Source organism: Pseudonaja textilis, chromosome 4 (genome assembly GCF_049901715.1).
Source record: "Pseudonaja textilis isolate UNSWEBS1 chromosome 4, rPseTex1.2, whole genome shotgun sequence".
In the NCBI taxonomy this organism is placed as follows: domain Eukaryota; kingdom Metazoa; phylum Chordata; class Lepidosauria; order Squamata; family Elapidae; genus Pseudonaja; species Pseudonaja textilis.
The window spans coordinates 60,075,119-60,090,233 of NC_141993.1; the positions used below are offsets into that span (position 1 = coordinate 60,075,119).

The 15,115-nt window shown below is 39.2% G+C and overlaps 1 protein-coding gene across 3 annotated transcripts in view; it reads left to right on the top strand.

Annotated features, from left to right (window-relative positions):
• The first annotated feature begins 602 nt into the window (after window positions 1–602).
• The window catches only part of PXYLP1 (2-phosphoxylose phosphatase 1), a 42,674-nt gene continuing 28,161 nt past the window's right edge, over window positions 603–15,115 (top strand). The window contains exon 1 of one of the 3 annotated variants that reach the window (XM_087933196.1): window positions 603–1,007. The gene's annotated coding sequence lies outside the window, so the exon portion shown is untranslated. Of the gene's footprint in view, window positions 1,008–7,295; window positions 7,491–15,115 lie in introns of those variants that run through there. The other 2 variants (XM_026701507.2, XM_087933197.1) reach the window with 2 other exon arrangements.

A 15,115-nucleotide genomic window follows, 5' to 3' on the forward strand; every position in this document is an offset into this window, starting at 1 on the left:
AATACTCCATGCACAAAAACGGAAGGATACTTGATTCCCACAATGGCTGCAAAAGTTGATGGAGTTATCAGAAATGATGAAATTGATTGTTTTGAGTACAAAAAAGAAAACAATTTTGTTTTTACTTAGCAACCCTTTTGGACATTGTGCTTGAGATGGAAAAAACAAAGCTTTGATTTTGAGTTTTGATGATTGGATAGATATGTTGTTATAGAAATAGCTTGTATATATTATTATGTAAAAGTAAAAAGTTGAGATTGTATGTTATTACCTTATTTTATTGCACCAAAAGGAGTAATAAGGCAATGCTTTTTTTTCCTTTTCCCTTTCTCCTACACTTTTTCCTCTTCCCCTTTTCCTCCCCTATTTTCTCATTATTTTCATTTCTGTTTGTATTTCTGTATTATGTATTTTGACAATCTAATAAAATTTGGGACTGTTCAGCGGCAGGTTTTTCTGTCATCCAATTTTTGTCCACGTTTTCATCTTTCTCTTTCTCCGCCCACTTCTTCAGCGCAGGGCGGCCTAAGTCAAAGATTAAAGTACTGTATGCAAAAATATTGCACTAAAACAAAACAAAACACGCCAGCACTCTCACCGTTGACTCGTCGTAAGGCAGGAACTTTAGCCTAAGCAAACAAGGCCCTGTGCGGACCAATCTCGGCGTAACACGCCTTCCCCTTCGTCCGCGCGGGGAATCTCTGACAAAAGCAAGCGAAAGGGAATCGCGGAGGCATACGTCATTCTTTGCCACGGGCGTGGATGAAGACTAGGGGGCGCTGTGGAGGACTTTGGAAACGACCAATGGAAGGGAGGAAGAGGCGAAGCTCGGCGTGCGAATCAACGAGGCTGGCTCAAGTTAATACTCACGCCGCGGCGACGGAACAGAAAGCCGACCCACGAGCCGGGAAGGGAAGGCGGGAACGAGCGCTGCTTGGTGGAAGCGGCGGCGTTGCCTGATCGGCGAGGGTTCCTACCTTAAACGTGGAAGGCACCTATAAGATAAGGTAGGAGGCAAGGTTAAGTGCAGATACCCGGGGAATGAGAACAGTGGGTGCCCGCCATCCCCTGCCTCGGCGAGACGTTTCATCGACGGCTTTTCCCTTCGCCCGTCCCACCTCAGCCACGAAGCAGGACAGCTCTGGCTAATCCCGTTCCTGCTGAGCGCAAAGGCAGCTGCTGTGTTTGGGCTCCAGCGTGGCGGCAGTCTCGTCCTTCTTTCCCACGCCTCCGGAGGCAGCTGCTTTCTGTCCGCTGTGCCAAGCTGCGGCAAGCGTTCCTTTGCTTCCGATCCGGTTCGTTGTTTTCTGACTAGGAGCCCCTGGTATGCCCTCTTGTGCACCATCCAAACCGCCTTAGTTTCTTTTCTGCAGATCCATCTTCTTAACCTCTTGCCGGTTAGGATCTGCTTCCACAGGTACCACGGGTTGGGTGGAGAAAAAGCACCAAGAAGCACCAAGTCCTTCTTGCACTTCTGATGAGACTTCTTAGATTATCGGATCACTGCGGGTGGACTTTACCGTTGCCTACACTGAACCCTCTTTGTCTGCCACCCTACATATCCCAAATTGCCTTGCCATGCTATAAAAGCATTCATGAAATGTATTCACGTTTTACTACAATTGGCTGAAGAAATGTAACTCTACGTTCAAGTAGGGTATAGGTAACCCAACTGAATATAAAATAATCAAATTAGTATTTAATTGACATGCCTGGCAGCTGTATCATGTCCAGGTTATTGTGCATTTTCTGATGTACAGTAGTATATGAGGTATTTGCAGAGGGAGAAATTATGCAATCAGATAGTGAGCAAATATTTATTCAGAGTCCCATCAATGCCATAGTTGCAGGAGACTTTGTCTCTTTCAGGAATACCATTTAAGCTATAAGCTATAGCATAATAGTTTATTTTTATATTTATGTTTTAATGAATACTTTATTATTGATGGTATCAGAAAGCTGCTTGTTTTAACTGTGATGAGTACTTTCATGATAAGGACTCTTGTTCCATAACCTGGTTGTGTTTTCATTGCCTCTGTTTATTCATCTAGGTGATTGATATTCTGGGTTCTGAAGTTTCAGAATATAATTTCCATTACCATCAATTCACACATAATTGTTTCTATATAAAATTTATGTTTGTTTAAATATATTGAGAATATATAAAAATATGTACGTCACCCACCCCAATGGTTCTGGGCAGCTTATAAAGTATAGTAAAAGCATCACTCATGTAAAATAAGAGATGTAAAACAAGAAAACTGAAATAGTGGTATTAAAGCTTATGGCAAAATTTGAGCCTTCTTTAAGGCTTCTCCCAAACTTAGGTTTTTCCTAAAACTTAGTAAGAAAATGGCTTTAATTCCAGGGGCAATTTAATAATATATCATTGCCACAGAGAAAACTATGTTTTTTAAAATATCAAATTATTCAAAAAAACCCTTCATTAATACCTGAGACATCGACTGATAGATAAAATAGAAAAAAATGATGTAGAAAGAATAACATAAATCACCCCTCCATTTCTTTATCAACAAAGAAATTGATGGATGAATATGTTACAAACTGCTACTCCAAGAGCAACTGCTACTCCATTATAAAGCTTTTGTTATTTTGAATAATACAAAAATCTCAATCAGGATGACTGAGTTTCACTAAAATCCAAAGTATAAACTTTCCAGAAGCCCAAGCATGTAGTTGGTAGCAGTTGTGTTAAGATTTGGACAAAACTAGGCTAGATAAGAATCTAAAATTAGGAAATAACAGTTACTGTAAGAGCTAGGAATTAAACTATATTTTATCAGATCCAGAGATTTAAAGTTTTTTGGCCTTGTGCATTGAAGTTCAGTAGTTTGATTATGGCATTCTCTTCCTAGTTTCCTTGCTTCCAAGCTTTAGCCCTCACAATTACAATCCATTTCCTGTTACACTTTTCATATATCTGTGGATTTGGTCAAAAGTTCAAAAATCCTTTTGGAAGTACTTAAAAGTTGAGTGACATAGTTTAGGTTATGCTGCTCTTTAGAAAAGAGACTGTATGGCTCCTGCTCTTAGCTTTGCTTCATGTTTCGAAACCTTTATTGGTCTTAGAAGAAATCAATGAACTAAGTGGATGTAGTAATGAAAGTAAACAGCATTGCAATTGATAAAAATTATTGTGCTGAACATACGAGTAACACTTTCTGTCGGGCAATGCTTCTAAGAACTATTATATATAGTTATGCTGAACAAGAATGATGGGATTATGGATTGGTTATTTTCTACTACAGGGAGTGGTCTAGACTATATCTGTTCTGATTTAACATTTGTCTTGATGATATAAAATACATTATATGGGATAGCATTCAAAAATACAGTTTCCTTCTCAGAAAAAGACCAACAGAATGTGCTGTTTTTCTTTTTTAATGAGACCTGGAAACATTTTTAAAACTATGATATCATTGTGGTACTGTAATTTGAAGTAATTCAGACCATATTATCATCTAATGTTCTTTCTTGTTCTTCATGTCTACAATAGAATTGATAAATGTGTCTATTCTTAATGTTCCATTCAATAATTTTGAAAGGAGGATAAGGGTAAAAAGTGAATAGGTTTACTGGACAGCAAGCCAGGTATTAATCATTATAATTTTCCAAAGCAGGAAAGCAGGTGGAAGCCCTACTGGAGAACATATTTCACATATTCTCTTTTTAAATAGTCTAATGCACGGGTGTCAAACTTGATCGTGTTATGTTATATATCACATTTTTTTTGCCTTTGAAGAGCTGGGTGGGTATAGCCACCAAGGCTGTGGCCGGCCAATTTGACATCCCTAATCTAATGTGTTTTCCTATTTAGTTTACATTTATTCATTCTGATACTAAAATTGTGAATTCTGTAATAAATCACATTTACCTAAGGAAATTACTTAATTACAACTGATTAAAACACTTCTTCTATTGTTTAGTCATTTTTCTTGATTCATTCATAGATATCAGCATCCGTTTCAGGCAATGTTCTCCATTTATACTCTTTTCATGTTTCCTCATGAAGCAAAACACAGAATTTCTTCACAATGCTTTTTGAACAGTTAATGCTAGAACGTTCTGGAAGCATCCTAATGCTCTCAAGGAGATGTACAGTATGTATAACTATGCATAGTTATTATGCCTTTGAAGTTGTTGAGCATACTTGCGAATATATGCTTAAAATGATTTACAAAGCAGATCTTAGAAATGCATTGCAATAGCAATTTAGCTGTGGTAATTCCTTTTACAAACTCTAAACATAGTTGTTTCATTTATTTGAGATTATTATTCAGCTAATCTTAAAATTTTAGTAATTTAAAATGTGTGTGTATTTGTGCTATTTTCATATAACACTTAAATTATACTCCTTTATTAAAGTCAAATTTGTTAAAATGAGTATCAAGTTATTTGCTATCTTAGGATGCATCGAATAAAAAAATACAGTATCATCTAAATGTTAACTACCACTTAAACAATTCCTTCCATTCAATCATGATAGCTGGGGCTAATAGGAAATGAACTTCAAGAAACTTGAAAGGCATTGGATAGTAAACCATGAACCAGATTTACATTTGTATTTCTGGATTTGTAAATAAAATAATGTTTGATCTTTGCTGCTTGAGTAATTTCCATATAATTGTATTTATTATCTCAGGAGGGAGGATTCTATGGCAGTCTTGCCTGGGCTTGTGTCATGCCTAGGTCGAAAGATGACATAGTGCAATCCAAATGATTTGATTCTTTATTTGCTTATACCTAATGGATAGAATCTTGTCACAGTAAAGATATAACTTTCTAACCTAATAGATAACAGCTTGGGAAATGTTTAGGGTACGACTCCTGAACCTCTTCCTGCCTCACACTGCTCAGTTTCTTAATTTGGTGTTCCTGGCAGAATTTCCTCCTGTCTTTTTCCTGATACATGTTCCATCACAACTTGTAATCTAATCTGTGTTGAGGTTGGTTGTTTCTTAGATGGGAAACAATTAGGCATCAACAGGCTGTATTGGAAAGAAAATGGTAGAAAGCCATGGTAAATCTTTTCTGTATTGTTGCCAAGCAAATTACGTGGATGTGCTCATAAATTCACCAGGAATTGAGATCAACTTGAAGGAAGTTTACTTTGAATTGCTTAATTGTTACCAGTTTCACCTGAAGAGCAAAAACTAGACTCTTGATTAATACCTGGTGTTTCCTAAGATTGTGTTTGTCTTGGCAGCGAGACAAAGAAAAAAGGAGGAAATATTCCATCCCAGATATATTTTGAGTGATGTTAACAGCTGCAATGGTAAATTGAACTTGTATTGTGCATTCTTTTATCACAGACTGGTGCTTTGACGAACATTTTATTAGTAGGTTCCAAATCAAACATAGATTGACAAATAATTTTACTACCATTATAACAGATATAATTCTCTTTCCCATTCTTATTTATCAATTTTTGCTTGATCTCTGTCAAACTTTCCATTCTATTCCTTTCCTCTTAGATTAATTTATTCAGACATTCTCCGTCAGTTTGGGCAACTTTTCAACCCTGAAGCGGGTCAGGTAATGCAGATAGAAGTCCTTAAATTTCTGTTGTGTCGTATACATTAACCTTATAATGGCATAACTGGTTTTCTCATTTTAATTATAAAAAGATAAAATAGTTTTTCAAACTAGCGTGGAAAAGGAACTACCTCATAGTTCTCCACTGAGCCAAAGGAAGAGTCCAGGATGGGGTAGTCTCTAGTCTCCTAGCTCTGCAGACTGAGTTGAAAAACTGAGGACACACCCCCTGGTAACAGTCCCCACTTCTTCACTCGGTCTCAGCGTGTTCAGACCACCCTTTAAGGGCTCTGAATAGTTAAGATCGTAGAAGAATTTTCACCCCCTGGATTAACCTTTTTGTTTTAGAGAGGCTTAGATCAGGTTTGACAGCTAGCCGGCTTGCTGGTTTAGCACTTTCATTTTTTCGCGCCTTTTTTTCCGGTTTGCGGTTTTTGGTTATCATTTAATTTTTAAACTTTCCTTGCTAGTGGACTGGTTTTTTTCCCTTTCTGGTTGGAAATTGGGTGGAGGTGACCCTGAGAGCCCATGTGGCCCGGGCAGGGGGCAGGAGGTGGCGTCTTACTTAACTCACCTTCTCCCGATCTACTTTCTCTTGACTTGGGCTAGCTGCATCTGCTGCTAAATGCCCTTTGTTTCAACAGCAGCGGCAGCCATTTCTCACGTTTGGGGAAAAGGAACTACTTCATAATTTTCTGTGTCTCATTTCCTGGCTAATATGTTTATTATGTTTTATCGAAGTAGCAGAAAAAACATATAATGTGTTCTCATTTTTAATCTTATTAAAGTCCTTTTATTAGTAACTTATACAAGTACAAAACTCCTTAAATTTTATACCTGTGATGTCTTCAGGATTTAAAATAAAGCTGAACTACATTAACTACATTATTTCTTCTAGGCAAAAACTGCAAATATTTTTTTATTTTATTAGGCAAAATTGCCAACTCCCAACTTTTCTCCTTAAGCGTCCAACTTTTTCCCTAAAGCAGCTCCCTATAGTGCAAATGAAACAATGGATCTTACTCAGTAGCTTATAAAATGAAGATGAAAGGAAATAATAGAGGAGGCTTTGGAAATGAAGGTTGAAAATCTATTTCAGTAGATTTTAAAGCAGCTTTTTAGGACATTTATGACATGCTTATATTTCATGTGTAGGAGGATTCTGAATTTCATATGTAGACTTGTAATATGAGAAGGCCAGCTTGAACAAGTTACTTGATCATAGACATGATCGTATTGGCAGCTGACAAAAAAACCACAGAAATAATTAGAGAATGATTTAAAGCTAGGTATTTGAGAATCTGATGACTAATTAATACTTTCAAGCTATTACACAATCCTTATGTTGCTTTGCCATTATAAGAAATATGGCTATTCTTCAGGTATATTAAAACATCACACATTTTACATGTCTTTACCATAAGAAAATTTCCTCTATTTGTTGTGTATTGAATCTTTTCTCAAATTGTAAATATAATTTGGATTAGACTAAATTTTAAAGACCCATGAAAGTTTGATTCCAGAATGTACTATGGAAAAGTATAACATAGTCCAAAGAATATTCTCTAGGTTGCTTCATTATTGTTATTTTATTCCTTTGTATCATAGCTTTTGAATTTTTTATCTGTAGAAAAAAAAGCTTTTTGTCCTTTTGCAAAGGGGTATTTTACTATTTCTCTTATACAAAAAGAGATAATCGTAATAACCATAATAACTTATGATGATAAATCATTACATAGGTAGCTCTCAACAAAGAAGAAATTACATTTAAAAAATAAAAAATGCAAGCACAATGAAGTCAGAGGTCTGACATATCTCACTGAAGGATGAAAAGATCTTTAGAACAGCTGTTCTAAACAACAGCAGAGCGGGTACTATCTGGATCTCAGAGTGAACCTAATTCCAGAAGGTGGGGACTGCTAATTCTAAAGAAGGTATGTTTTGGGGGTCGGAGAGATGAGATTGTTTAATGGTGCTTAGCAAGGTTGTATTTTATAAGGGTTTGAATTTACAGAATTATTTCTGGGACATCGTGGCTAAAGATGAGAAATGCAAATACAAATAATAGTATGGGAAAGGAAAATGGAATCAAGAGGAAGAAGAATACATTGTAAACAACAAACTAAAAGACTCAACGTCCATCCCATCCCTGACAGGACCTAATGGCAAAGACTGCAACAACAACACCATCAAAGCAAACCTATTTAAGACATTCTTTGGCTTAGTATTTGTAAACAGCAATGGATCATGCCCAGTATTTCCTAGTCGAACCACAGACAACTACAATGAGCTAATACATATCGATTTTACAGAAGACATTATTGAAAAAGCACTGCGCAATCTAAAACCATCCCTATCTATTGGACCAGACAGAATATGTGCCTATTTCTTAAAAAAGCTATCACTGACATAGCCGAACTTCTAAGCATAATCTTTGAAAAATCTTTCAGGACCAGCTCCTTGCCAAAACTATGGTCACAAGCCACGGCCATCCCCCATCTTCAAAAAGGGAGACCCTAGCCTAGTTGAAAATTACAGACCAATCTCCTTATGCTGTGTCACCTGTAAAGTCATTGAATCAATTATTAATCAATCCATTATCCTCCACTTAGAGACAAAAACCTCTGTAATAAAAAAAATGGTTTCAGAAAAAAACTATCCTGTAATCTGCAACTCTTACACTACAAAAACATGAACTACACAACTCGATCAGGACAAAGCAATAGATGCAATCTACATAGACTTCTGTAAAGCCTTCGATTCAGTGATACTCGACAAACTACTCCTAAAACTAAAATCTTATGGTATCTCTGGACATCTACATAACTGGATAGAAGCATTCCTGTCGAATAGACAACAAATGGTCAAAATTGGGAGTGTCCTATCAAATTCTGTACCTGTCAGTAGTGGTGTCCCCCAAGGCAGTGTTTTAGGACTAACTCTCTTCATACTCTACATAAATGACCTCTGTGATCATATTAAGAGCAACCGTGTTCTCTTCGCTGATGATGTAAAGCTATTCAACACCACAGACAATACTACTACCCTACAAAAAGACCTCGACTATGTATCAGAATGGTCAGTCAAATGGCACACATCCAATACTTTGAGGAATTTCACAAGGAACGTGAAGACTGTGTCGAGGAAAGCAAGACAGCCCTCCAGGCAGCGGTCCACAATGCGCATCAGCAGGAAGTAGCATCAAGGAAGCAGGCCACATCCGACATGGCTCCTCGATCACACGTGTTTTCTTCCCACCATTTTAAGACGCCCTTCTCCCTCCATCCCAAACTGGCTAGATCACAAGCTGGTTCCAGTGTTTCGCGCCAGTTCTCTGCTGCCAGCTCTCATCATCTTTCCAGAGCATCCTCCCATTGTAGCGGCACATCTAAGGCCTCCAAAGTAGCAAGTTACACCGAATGGGCTGAAGAAGCTGAAGTAGAAGCTGCAGTAGCAGACGCAGAGCTACATGCCACAGAGGAGGTAACGTGGTAGAAAGCGGCAATAGCAGCTCAACAGGCTGAAATAGTGGCTCAACAGGCTGAAATAGCGGCTCAACAGGCCAGGCCAGTCAACAGGCTGAAATAGCCAAAGCCCAGGCCAGTCAACAGGCTGAAATGGCCAAAGCCCAGACCAGACAACAGGCGGAAATGGCCAAAGCGCAGGCCAAATTGGAATTGGCCGAACGGCAAAGAGATGCCACAACAAAGATGGCATGTGCCGCAGCATGGCGGAAGATGGCCAACAACACCTCCCTCTAATTCAACCTCGAAGAGTTGGGAGAAGAGAGCCCAGGTACACGGATCAAGGCCCACATGGACGAGCAGCACTCGCTACAAAACAAGCAGCTGGAACCGCCTCAGTTGCCTAGCAGTCTCCCACAACTAGGGAAGCACAGGGATGAATCTCAACCACAGACTCTACACGTCAGTTACGCACCTGACGTTGTACGACTTAGAGTACAAGATTCACTTCCCACCAATAGCAAACCTTCCCCAACTGATGTTGTATGTACTAAGGTCCGAGATTCTCTTCCCAACACTAGCATCCCTACTTTTAGGAATATAAGTCACCTAACAGGTATTTGGCTTAGAAATATATAAACCAAGATAAACATTTTAGTACTATATTTTTAAGGGAATGCAAGAGCATGCAATAGGGTGTGGTTTCTCAAACAGCCATAAGATGGAGCCAGAAACCTGGATTGTCTTAGTCTTACTCTCAGAGAAGAGTGTGTCTGAGTGTATCTCTGTTTCCTTCTGTTGGAAAGTATTGCCGTTGCACCATTTCTTCTAATTGACTGATATTACTGGATTTAATGTAAGTCTGATACTGAACTGTTTTTGACACTGGAATTTGTTATTGGATTATCCCTGGATGAAAACTGACTGATTTTACCTGTGAATGACTTTGGATTGCTTATTTTGGACTTTGCTTAAACCTTTCTGGAAGTAAAAACCTACATTTACTGTACAGTGTATCTGTGTGCTCTGTGTGTATTATTCCAACACTACTCTCTATACGTCTCCCTGTATGCGCTCATTCTCCTAACGGGGAATTACCTCAACACCTACTCCAATGTCTCACGGCCTGCCAGGTGAGCAAATTAGTCTACCAGTGCTCAAAACAACTTCTCAACAAGTTGACATGCAACCAATCACAATTGCCACACTCAATCCTCAGGCTAAAGAGTTCTCACCACAACCGCTAAACAACTCTGACGCACAGTGTAGAACCTACACCCAACCTTAAAAGGTACCATGTACATATGTGGGGGCAGATACCGACCTCATAAAGTACTCCCTGGCGAACCACGTACCACTCACAACACATGCCCTCGACCCAGAACACCACGCCTACAATTATGTCATACGAAGAGATGACTTGCCCTCACAGAGAAGTAACAGATCCGTCATTAAGGTGTGGAAGGTTTGACTTAGCAGCCAGTGGCGTGTACAAATTCAGTGACAAGCCAGGCAGAGAATACATACTATGGAAGTCTATTTTCATGAGCACCGCCCAAAGCGAACAGCTGCTTCCCGGTAAAGAACTTAAATTTCTGTTGGCTTGGCTAGGACCACGGTCTAGCTACATGGTGAAACACATTTACACAGACTTACTTAACGACCCAGACACCGCTTTAAAATGAACGTGGGATGCTTTAAACCAAAAATATGGTGAAGACACATTGATGGAATACTAGCTCCTAGAACGACTTTACAGTTTACCATGTATCGCCATCCATGAAACCCAAAAACTAGAGCATTTTTGCAACATCCTTACAGAGCTGAGAACAGCCAAAGAATGTTCTGACTTACCAGGACTGGCTTGCCTTGATCTCTTCATAACACAAGAAGTAATCATCGCCAAATTCCCCCCCAAAATATTAGAACGATGCATTGTTTTATCCGATGCCTTTCTGGCCGCAAACTGCAGATGAGACCCACCCTTTGTCTTTCTCCAAGAATTTGTCTTCCGGCAAACAGAGTCCTTCAACAGCTTCAGAAATCTTCACCTCAGATGCAGAGTTTACCAACCTACCAGAGACCACTACCGCAACTCTGGACCTCTCCAGCCTCTACTGCACATCTGTACAGATCATCACCAAATATCAACACATAACACAGGAGTTGTGACCTGATCCCTACACAATGCAGGACAGACCTCATCAGATACAACCCAATTTAGATCTACTACTTCAAAGAGAAAGCAGCTTTGTCCTATGCACCACACTTGTCACTCGCTGAACAGCTGCACTGGGTGTGCAGCAAAATCATTGACCCAATGAAAAGAGTTACTAAGGGAGTACCAATACTGCTACAAATTTTGCGAATCCAAACATCTGCCCAGATACTGCACAGCCAAAGTGCAATGTCACATCTGCAAAAGTGAACACCACTTGACTGCTGCATCCAGATGCTGAACCACCACGGCAGATATCTCGCAATTGTCCTTCGAACAAGGAATCTTACCGCACCACAGAAGCACACAGGGCTCCTTGGCAGGCTGCCAAACCCCTACCTAAACCAGCAATGAGTGTCAACTGCACGGCACTGTGTGCTGACTCACCATGCCCTCGTTCATGTCTTCCCATCTGTTTAGCCAAAGTGTACCCTGAAGGACGCCCTGAATATGCCATGAAAATGTATGTGCGAATAGACATTCAAAGCACCTGCACCCTGGCCAAACCTGCATTCTTCAACCTCTTTGAGTTGCAACAGGACGAATTTCCCTTTAAGTATCAACGTGCCATGGACCAAGAAGCACGGCGGGGAGGAGAACTACTGGACTCTGCGTAGTCATTGGATGGAAGTTCCCGGTTCCCACTACCGCCCATATTTGAATGCAATGGGGTACCAAACAACTACAGTCAGATCACAACACCTGAGGTCATAAGTAGCATGCCTCACCTATAGCACCTGGCTCATCATGTTCCTGCTCTAGATCCAGAGGCTGATATCCTACTCTTGCTGAGAAATAATGCCCCACACACCTTTCTGTTTGAGTCAGTCAGTGGCCCTGTAGACGGCCCAGTGGCCATCAAATCTCCACTAGAATAGGGGATTGTAAGAATTGTCAGTGTCGATTGGATGCAGGCCCCAACCCAGGCAAATGCCTGAGCACCATCCATTCCAACAGCCTTCCGACACCCTTTAATACCATCAACAACAAGAATGCCATTCCAGAATAAAAGGCCACCTGTGATCAGTACACTTTTGCTAGGATACCCTAAACGGCCTCCAACAACCACCAGACGTCCATTAAGATGCTCTACACAGGCATATGCCTCAGCAACACCCTTTCCAACAACTTCCTGATGCCTTTTGACATCATGGAAGCAAGAGTACTATCCCAATTCTAAAAGGCCGCCAGAGGTGACCAGCAGACTTTCACCTTTGCCGCCAAGAGTACCTCTCAACCCTAAAAGGCGGCCGGAAGCGACCACCAAACTTTCACCTTTGCCACCAAGAGTACCTGTCCACCCTAAAAGGCCACCAGAGGTGACCAGCAGACTTGCACCAAGAGGCTGAACTTGAAGATTGAACCTCAAACTTCGCATGCTTTGCTTTGTTTGATGCTTTATTAATGTTTACTGCTTTTCTTAGTTATATAGCTAACTGTTTATCTTAGTTATATAGTTATATGTTATTCAGTTAGTATTACTGTCTATTGCTTATCTTAGTTTATAGTTAATTTTTTTCTTCTTTTAATAGTGGAATTTATAATTCCAGGTGGGGAGTGTGCTGTCCATCCAGTATATGGGAATTGGATAGTTAGGTAGCAATTGTGAACTGTTCCCTTAAGGGAATGCATCATGGTAAATGTAGTTAAAGGTATCCTGGGAAATGTAGTTCATGTCATGTGGCCACATCTGTAATCCTGATTGGTCACTAATTTAACCCTCCATGGCTTGGGGGAGTTTTCCCCACTTTTGCCTGAATTCCCTAACTCATGGCAGCTGCTTTCTATCGCTACGAGATGGGTTAGGAGATAACCATCTTTTACCTACAAGGCAGATATACAAAGGATTGGTCATTAAAGAAGAACTTCATCACAAATGTTAGTTATGAGGATACCTGATGAACTACTAAATGTACTTTGTTATGGACGTCTTGTTGAGTTTATCTATCTGCATCTGCACAGCTTACAAATCCACCACTGTGCAGAAGACAGAAAAGGCAGTGAGGCTACAATTTTACATATCCTGTCACTTCAGACTAGTGATAATGTACATTTTGCGAATCAAATATTTGAATTAGTCTTCGTATTCATGCTTGAATTCAACTACGATAATTTTTTTGTATTTCTTACACATTTTTCTCTTTAGTAATCAGAGTAGTATATTTGAGAAAATTCTGGAAAAAATGTTCTTTGGTCATCTTTCACTTTTCTTCCCTACCCCCACTACATACATATAGTTTATGTAATAAAGCAGTCCTACTATGTCAGCAAAAGATTACTGCACATTGTTTATCATAACTTGCTGTCCTGAGGGTGGAGAATTCAGGAATCCTTCCTAAAGTGTTTAAAAGATTTTTTTTTTAGATGCTTTGCATATAAAGCAACTGTATATACTTTCAAATAAGAGTTTCAGTACATCCTAGTGGACTACCATCGTCTTTTTACACTCCAATAATCCTGGAAAACATTTTGAGCTCTCATCCCTGATAAGTATAATTATTTCAGAAGGTAGACTGAAAAAATGATTACTTTGGAACTAAGCCAATATGTTAGAGCTGTTGCAATGATTCACTGTAATAATATGTTTAACTTTTGTTTTGAGACCAGCAGTTGATATTATAAAGTAGCACTTTGGAAATGTCAAGTACTGTTTTTACATGATTGAAAGTTGGAGTTGTTAACTACTTTAGTAGCATAGTAATTTTTCATGCCCGTGTGCTTAGTCTAGGAGAACATAGTCATGACATCTTTGATGTGATTATATCAACCACAGATTTAGCAACTATTTGAATATACAAAGCTATGTGAGTAAAGTATTTTTCCTTCAATATAGAGTGCTCTACATGTTTCTGTTTTATTAAAGGAGCCATGTCTTCTAGAAGGCATTCCTGACTGCAGTGTAAGGGAAGAAGTGTTTCTGCATGTGTGTTCAGTTTTCTTTATCAGCTGAAGAGTAGTTTGTGCATATACATTTGTAAGCAGCAAAAGACAGCCTTTGTTAGGACCACCCACATAGCTTCATGAGACCAATTCACTTCGAGAAGTGCCTCCCACCCTTGTGAGTTTCTTTTTATACCTTCAGTTTACAATTGCTAGGCTGGGATAGAGGAAGCTTCTAATTACAAGTGATAAAGGATGATGAGCATTCTGGTCTTGGCATATCTTTCTAAAGATCATAGAGCTGCATTCATAATATTTTTCATATTTCTTCATTTTTTCCACAATATGCTTGAAAAACATAACCACTCTTCTTTGTATAATTTAGTGATTTCCAAATTTTCCAAATACTCTCTAATAAACAATTTGGTTTCAGAAAAAAACTATCCTGTAATCTGCAACTCTTACACTGCAAAAACATATGGACTACACAACTCCACTACCATAGCTGAACCCTAAGCATAATCTTTGAAAAATCTTTCAGGACCAGCTCCTTGCCAAAACTATGGTCACAATCCAGTCATCCCCATCTTCAAAAAGGCAGACCCCAGCCTAGTTGAAAATTACAGACCAATCTCTTTATGCTGCGTCACCTATAAAGTCATGGAATCAATTATTAACCAATCCATCATCCTCCACTTCGAGACAAACACCCTACTCTCTAAGAAACAATTTGGTTAAAGAAAAAAACTATCCTGTAATCTGCAACTCTTACACAGTAAAAACATGGACTACACAACTCGATCAGGGCAAAACAATAGACGCAATCAACATAGACTTCTGTAAAGCCTTTGATTCAGTGGTACACGACAAACTACTCCTAAAACTAAAATCTTATGGTATCTCTGGACAACTGCATAACTGGATAGAAGCATTCCTGTCAAACAGACAACAAATGGTCAAAATTGGGAGTGTCCTATTAAATTCTGTACCTGTCAAT